The sequence below is a fragment of the Giraffa tippelskirchi genome, chromosome 10, assembly GCF_054371585.1.
Source record: "Giraffa tippelskirchi isolate mGirTip1 chromosome 10, T2T-mGirTip1v1.2.pri, whole genome shotgun sequence".
Taxonomy (NCBI): Eukaryota; Metazoa; Chordata; class Mammalia; order Artiodactyla; family Giraffidae; genus Giraffa; species Giraffa tippelskirchi.
In genome coordinates this window covers 113637389-113643388 of record NC_137284.1, presented here as the reverse complement: position 1 = coordinate 113643388, position 6000 = coordinate 113637389, and the positions used below count along the sequence as shown (strand labels likewise).

Sequence of the window (6000 nt, the reverse complement as noted above, 5' to 3'; positions counted from 1 at the left end):
TCTATCACCAGGAATTGGGAAAGTGCCCAGGAGAGGCTGCAGCAGCCCCAGGCGCGTGGTCCTCCTTTGCTTCTACGATTGTCTACTTTCCGAGCCACAGAATAACTGGGTTCGCTTAGATTTATAAACATCCAGGCAATGACACGGCACCAGCCCCTATATCTCTGGGCTACCCTTTCCACTTAACTGGTAAGTACTTTTCAATTAAAACAATAATTAAAACTTCAAAAATGCATTATCTAAACCGATCCTGTTTGGTTGCCACAGGTATCTGAGAGAAAGCGGCGAAGCGGAAGAAAGTGGAGGAATAGCCGCGCCCAGGGAACAGGTCGGTTCGGGTTCGTTAGGGTCCAGGAGCCTACAGTCGGCAGCTAGAGTGGTTAACAGCCGGGTGCGATCGGATTGATATTTCAGCGGTTAGGCCCGACCGACTCCGCGCGACGTCGGCGGCGGAAGGGGCGGGTCCATGGGAGGAAGTGACGTGTCACCGGCTTTTGGCTGTGTTGGAGGTGTAGCCGGTCGGTAGAGGGAGGCTGTGGTGGCGGAAGAGGTTCGGCGGCTGATGGCGGCTGAAGCTGGGAAACCTCTGTAACACTCCGCTCTTCCCGGGAATTCCTCACTCGGTAAGCGCCTTCCCCAGCCCGCCCCAGTGCTTTGCGTGGGGCGGACGTCCCCTGGACCTCTGTCGGGGCTCGTGATACGCCCCTCAGTTCTGGAGTTTAGGGGCCTGACTACTCTCGGGAATGGTCTCCGTGGTGACGATGCTACCGAATGACGATGCTTTCCTTCCCGAGGACAAACCTTTCCTCCCGGACTGTGATTGTGACGGGAGTGTGGACAACTTTGGTTAGCAAAGGAGTTGGAAAAAGCGACGGGTGGCCGCCCCACACGGCGGGGAGGCCCTGGGATAGGCCTTGGCGATTTAGGGGAGCCGTGTGGGATGTGGGCCCTTTGGCTGGGGACGAGTAGCCAGAGACCCCCGGAAAAGAAAGTGCTTTGTCGGAGGCTCTACTCTAGGGTGAGTGCTTCGTGGGTAGCGTCTGGGCTGCTGGGGTAGGTAAGCTTAGGAAAACATCTAGGTCGTGTCGAAATGGGACACGCAGGTTTGCCCGTGCGGAGTGAAACCCAAGTGTTTTGGTTTGGGTCGCCAGTAGATTGGGAGGCGGGGACTCCGTGCGCCGCGGGCCGTGGGCGGAGTTAGCTGTTTGTGCTAGATCTCCAACATCGCCTGGGCTATAGAGTTAGTGAACGCTTTTCTTATCTGCTTATAAATAAAGGGCTGTCACGCCTTGTGCTCGAAGGGATCTTAAATCTTCCGAGGAGAGTCATGTTTGTCTTTGCTTAGGCAACTTGTCCTGATTTCAGAACACACTCTCCCAACACCCCGGAGGTCCGCAGGTTGTGGACAAGTCCCGACAGGCGCTCGTCATTTTGGGGAATCTTTGCTAAGAGATGAATATGCGTTTGTTTTGTGTGTTCTGATAAACGTATTACCTTATTGGTAATCATTTTGTTTGAGAACGCTGTGTCATTTGATTTTCTGCATATATTTTAGGTTTTCAGAGTAGTTATGAATCGTTTTTGTGTCAGGCACAGGAAAACTTTTAAGTTTTCAACTCTCGCTAGTTATAGAATAGCTGCATGCAGGAATTACTAATTGTAGTTTTGGAGCCCAATTCCAAAAGCGTTTAAAGAGATTAATTGAGTAACATTTAAGTCTAAAAACAAAGTGGGCTAATTACCCTTGGAGTGCTATTCGGGTATGGAAAGGGCCTTGGTTTTGTTCTTATCAAGGATAAAGTTGATTTCTTGAAAGAAGACTTGATTATGTTTTCTAGTCATTCCGTTGTTAAATTGCTCACCCCTGGTTATACAATTATGGCTGCAGCTATTTGCGTAGAATTAACTGGTAAACATCCTTTACTTAACAAAATAACGGATATTTTGGAATTATAAGTTTCGACCCTTTTTAAAGATGAATATATTTGAAAGGTCTTAACCATGTTCCCTTTTTACTGCTTTGGGGGCATTACCTCACATGTGAAATTTATTGGATTGCATTCTTTTGGAATTTCGATACTACTAAGTAAAATTTTGGCTATAACCACGTCTGGCCTTTTAAAGTTTAGTTTGTCTCAAACTCTTACAGGAAGGTAGATTCCCTCCCCTCTAATATAATAGTCAGTTTCACAGCTTTTTAGAAACCACCATTTAAAACAAAATTAAGTGGTGTGCTGACACCTGGCAGAGTGTAATGAGTAGTGGTACTCAAGCTGTAAGAGTTCTGGAGATTGGGAGGACTGTTGAGCGTGTAAACTGACAAATTGGTGGATTTGCTTCTGCCTTCCAGAAAGATCGCTGGTAATTCTTTCCTGGTCTGTAAGCCAGCTGAAAGTCTTTGAGCCGAAATGTGAATAATTGGAAGCAAGTAGAATATTAGCTGTAGTTTTTCCCTTCAGATACTCAGTTTCTTCCAGAACTGTTGGAAAATAAGTTTGAGAGTTCATATATAATTAACTGAAAATTAAAAAAAAATTTTTTACTGAGTATTTCAACCACTGTGTGTAATGTGTTTCTATTGCAAGAGGTCATATGTGAGTTTTTATTACTAGTCTTTGTCTACTTTGGTTTTACTAACTTTTATTATGGAAATTTTCAAAATACTCAAAAAGAGAAGAGTTTAAAGACTCACTATTTTGCTAATCTTGGATTATTACCCCTGGAGTTTTTTAAGGCAAATCCTGGACATCAGGATATTTCGCCTGTAATTTATCATCTTTAACTGGTAAGGACTTTGAAAAAAACACAATCATCATAATAATAGTATCACCTAGAATAAAATTATCTTATTTCTTTTTGAATTCTAAGTGTTAGAATTAGCAAATTATATAAAATATCCAAATTAGAAAGTTTAATTTTCTGTACATTTTAATGCACAGAAATTCTTACTATGGTCAACTTCCTACTTTATTTGATTAAGGTTTACAGATTTTGGTCTAGTTAAGTAAAATGAGTATCAGAAGTCAATGGAAAAATGCTACTAGAAAAGCCAGATCAGGCTTGGGCTTGAAAAAGTTCCAAGAGGAAGAAATGAAGATAACACTGAAATTCCCCCCCCACCAATTTATTTTAGCTACTTACCTGAGTGCCCACTGCATATTACCTGTTTTTCCTTAGATATTGAAAATATCTCAAAAATAACAAAAATTGGATTTTAGACCGAAGACTTAACAGAGTTAAGTTCACAGCATAACACATAAAAGGAACTCTAGAGATTTTAGGGAATACAGTAGAAAACAGGGAAGAGGGCACTGCAGACAGCATGTAAAAGTATTTCAGACTTTGTTTCCTGGCCAGATATGTCTTTTTTCTTTTTTTTTTTTGAACTGTTCTCATGGATTTTTTATTTTTTACTGATGTAACTTTGGTTTATTACATTAGTTTCATGTATAACATATTTCTAATTCTGTATATACTACAGCATGTTTACCACCAAAAAGATAGTTTCCATCTGCCAGCATACAGCTGATCCCCTTTGCTCTTTCCGTCCCCTTACTCTTTTTCTTGGTAAGTCCGGTTTGGTTTATTTATTTATGTTTTGTTTGCCATGTTTCTAGAGGTGTACTTTATAGAGAATGGGAAACAAAATTGGATACGGTAAAGCCACTCCTACTTTTGTGGTATGCGTTGTATTTCCTCTCCAGCTGAGGCGGAGTTTGTTCTTTTTCTCCTGATGTCAGTGAAGCTACACTTCCAAGCACTACCACAAGGTGATGCAGTGACTTTGCGCCTCACTTCCCCGCTGGGTGGTGTGTGGGTCTGTGTGTGCGCCTGTGAGCTGGCCGTGTGTGTAAATCTGCCTGTGAATCATTGTGGTACATTAACATTCTCAGTCAATTTCACCGATTTTAAAAGATTTCCCATCTTTTCACTCCGTTTCTTATCTGTGTGAAGAATGAAACATAAACTGTATGGGAATTAGATATTTTACTGTTTAAAATGGGTTGATTCATGTTGTAGTTACATTCAGATAACATTCATCCTTGTTAATTTTTTTATGAGTAGACGTTATATTGGAATTAAATTAATTAAAAAAGTAATGAGAATGGAATGACTTGTAAAAATATTTCTGTAGTTATAGTCAGATTGAAATGTTTAAAAAGGTTAGTGTTGGAGAGAGATTAATGAAGGTTATTAATGGGATAATTGCAAATTATCTTACTCTAAAGATTTTATAAGCATCATGAATATATTTAATATCTGATAGAGTTTTGTATTAAAAACTTGAATTTTGGGGAGAGGGTTTAAAAATTAAATTTCTTGTTAATGTATTTATTTAAAATAATGAAAATAGTACATTAAATATCCTGGTAAAAATTCAGTCAACTGAGTTAAAAGTTGAAGTTCTCTTAAGTCCTCTTTTCACACATAGCTGTCATGAGTAAAGACTGTGGTGTGTGCTTTTTAGTCCCTTTTGATACATTTATAAGCATATATACACATGTACATACATAAATACATATGTGTATTGTTTTAGTTGCTAAGTTGTCTGACTCTTTTGCGGTCCCATGGACTATAAAAGACCAGGCTCCTTGGTCTATGGAATTTTCCAGGCAAGAATACTGGAATGGGTTGCCATTTCCTTCTCCAGGGGATCTTCCTGACCCAGGGATTGAACCCGTGTCTCCTGCTTTGGCAGGTGGATTCTTTACCACTGAGCCACCTGGGACGCCCACATATGTGTATATACCTTTTTGTTATTTTATATCTTAAAAACTTTTCAATGAAGTAAAAGTCTAATTATTGGTTTTTAAAAGCTCTTGTAATTGAGGTTAAACAAAAGTTTAACTTCCACTGCTGCTGCTAGGTTACTTCAGTCGTGTCCGACTCTGTGCGACCCCATAGACGGCAGCCCACCAGGCTCCCCCGTCCCTGGGATTCTCCAGGCAAGAACACTGGAGTGGGTTGCCATTTCCTTCTCCAACTCATGAAAGTGAAAAGTAAAAGTGAAGTCGCTCAGTCGTGTCCGACCCCATGGACTGCAGCCTACCAGGCTCCTCTGTCCATAGGATTTTCCAGGCAAGAGTACTGGAGTGGGTTGCCATTTCCTTCTCCTACCTTGTTGTATAACATATACTGCTTTGATTTAGTTTACTTTAGGAAACATATTAAGTTTTATGAAAAAAGTTTCATTCTTAAATGACTTTTAATGAAAAACATGGGAAACGCATCCTAAGCTAACTTTGTTTTCTTCTTGCTGAATATCTTCCTCAGAGAAACTTAAATACTCACTTTCTTCATAGAAAAACATTACTGATTCACTTGTCTCAGTTTTGGTAGTTGTATCTAAAAGAGTTTGGTTCAGTTAATTTAGCTATAGTCTTTCTCATGGGTTTTTTATAACAAGTAGTGAACATTTTTTCAAAACTGGAATCAAGGGTTTTTATTTTTTTTTTTTTTAGGAAGCTACTAAACTTGAAAGGAGATTATCATGAGTGGTTTCATTAACATCATGACATCCCTTTGGGCCCAGATTTGCTCAGACTATTCAAAGAAACAAAGTAATGAACACTTACTTTAGAAAGTTTCTAGTGTTGTGCTACCTTTTCATTTTCCTGAAGACTTTAGGTTGCCGGAGCAACAGCTGGAGACCATTGACTGTTAAGTCTTTCTGTGAAGTAGGGTTGTTGGTAATAAAATCTTTTTGTTAGTGCAGAAGATACAGGAAATTTACTACTGAATGCATTCTCTTTACCTTAGAATCCTGGTAAACCTCAGGTGGGAGAGGCCAATAGACATCAAGCCTGGTATTCTGCCACAGTAGCTTTCAGGTTCACGAATGACAGTCTCTTTGTGGGATGTCCAGTATATTGTATATCCTAAAAGTACAAAACAGTATCTTGACCATAACAGAAGCAGAGAAAACACAAAAGGAAAATTGGATGTTTTCTGAAGTCTTATTTCAGAATTTTAAAGATTAGCTTTAGTATTTCAGATCAA

At 40.0% G+C, this 6000-nt stretch overlaps 1 protein-coding gene across 18 annotated transcripts in view; it reads left to right on the top strand.

The window, feature by feature from the left end:
• Positions 1 to 511: 511 nt before the first annotated feature.
• TAX1BP1 (Tax1 binding protein 1) overlaps positions 512 to 6000 on the top strand; it is an 85100-nt gene continuing 79611 nt past the window's right edge. For 10 of the 18 annotated variants that reach the window (XM_081534944.1, XM_081534941.1, XM_081534936.1 and 7 more), the window contains exon 1: positions 512 to 623. The gene's annotated coding sequence lies outside the window, so the exon portion shown is untranslated. Of the gene's footprint in view, positions 1019 to 6000 lie in introns of all 18 variants that reach the window. The other 8 variants (XM_081534945.1, XM_081534947.1, XM_081534942.1 and 5 more) reach the window with 1 other exon arrangement.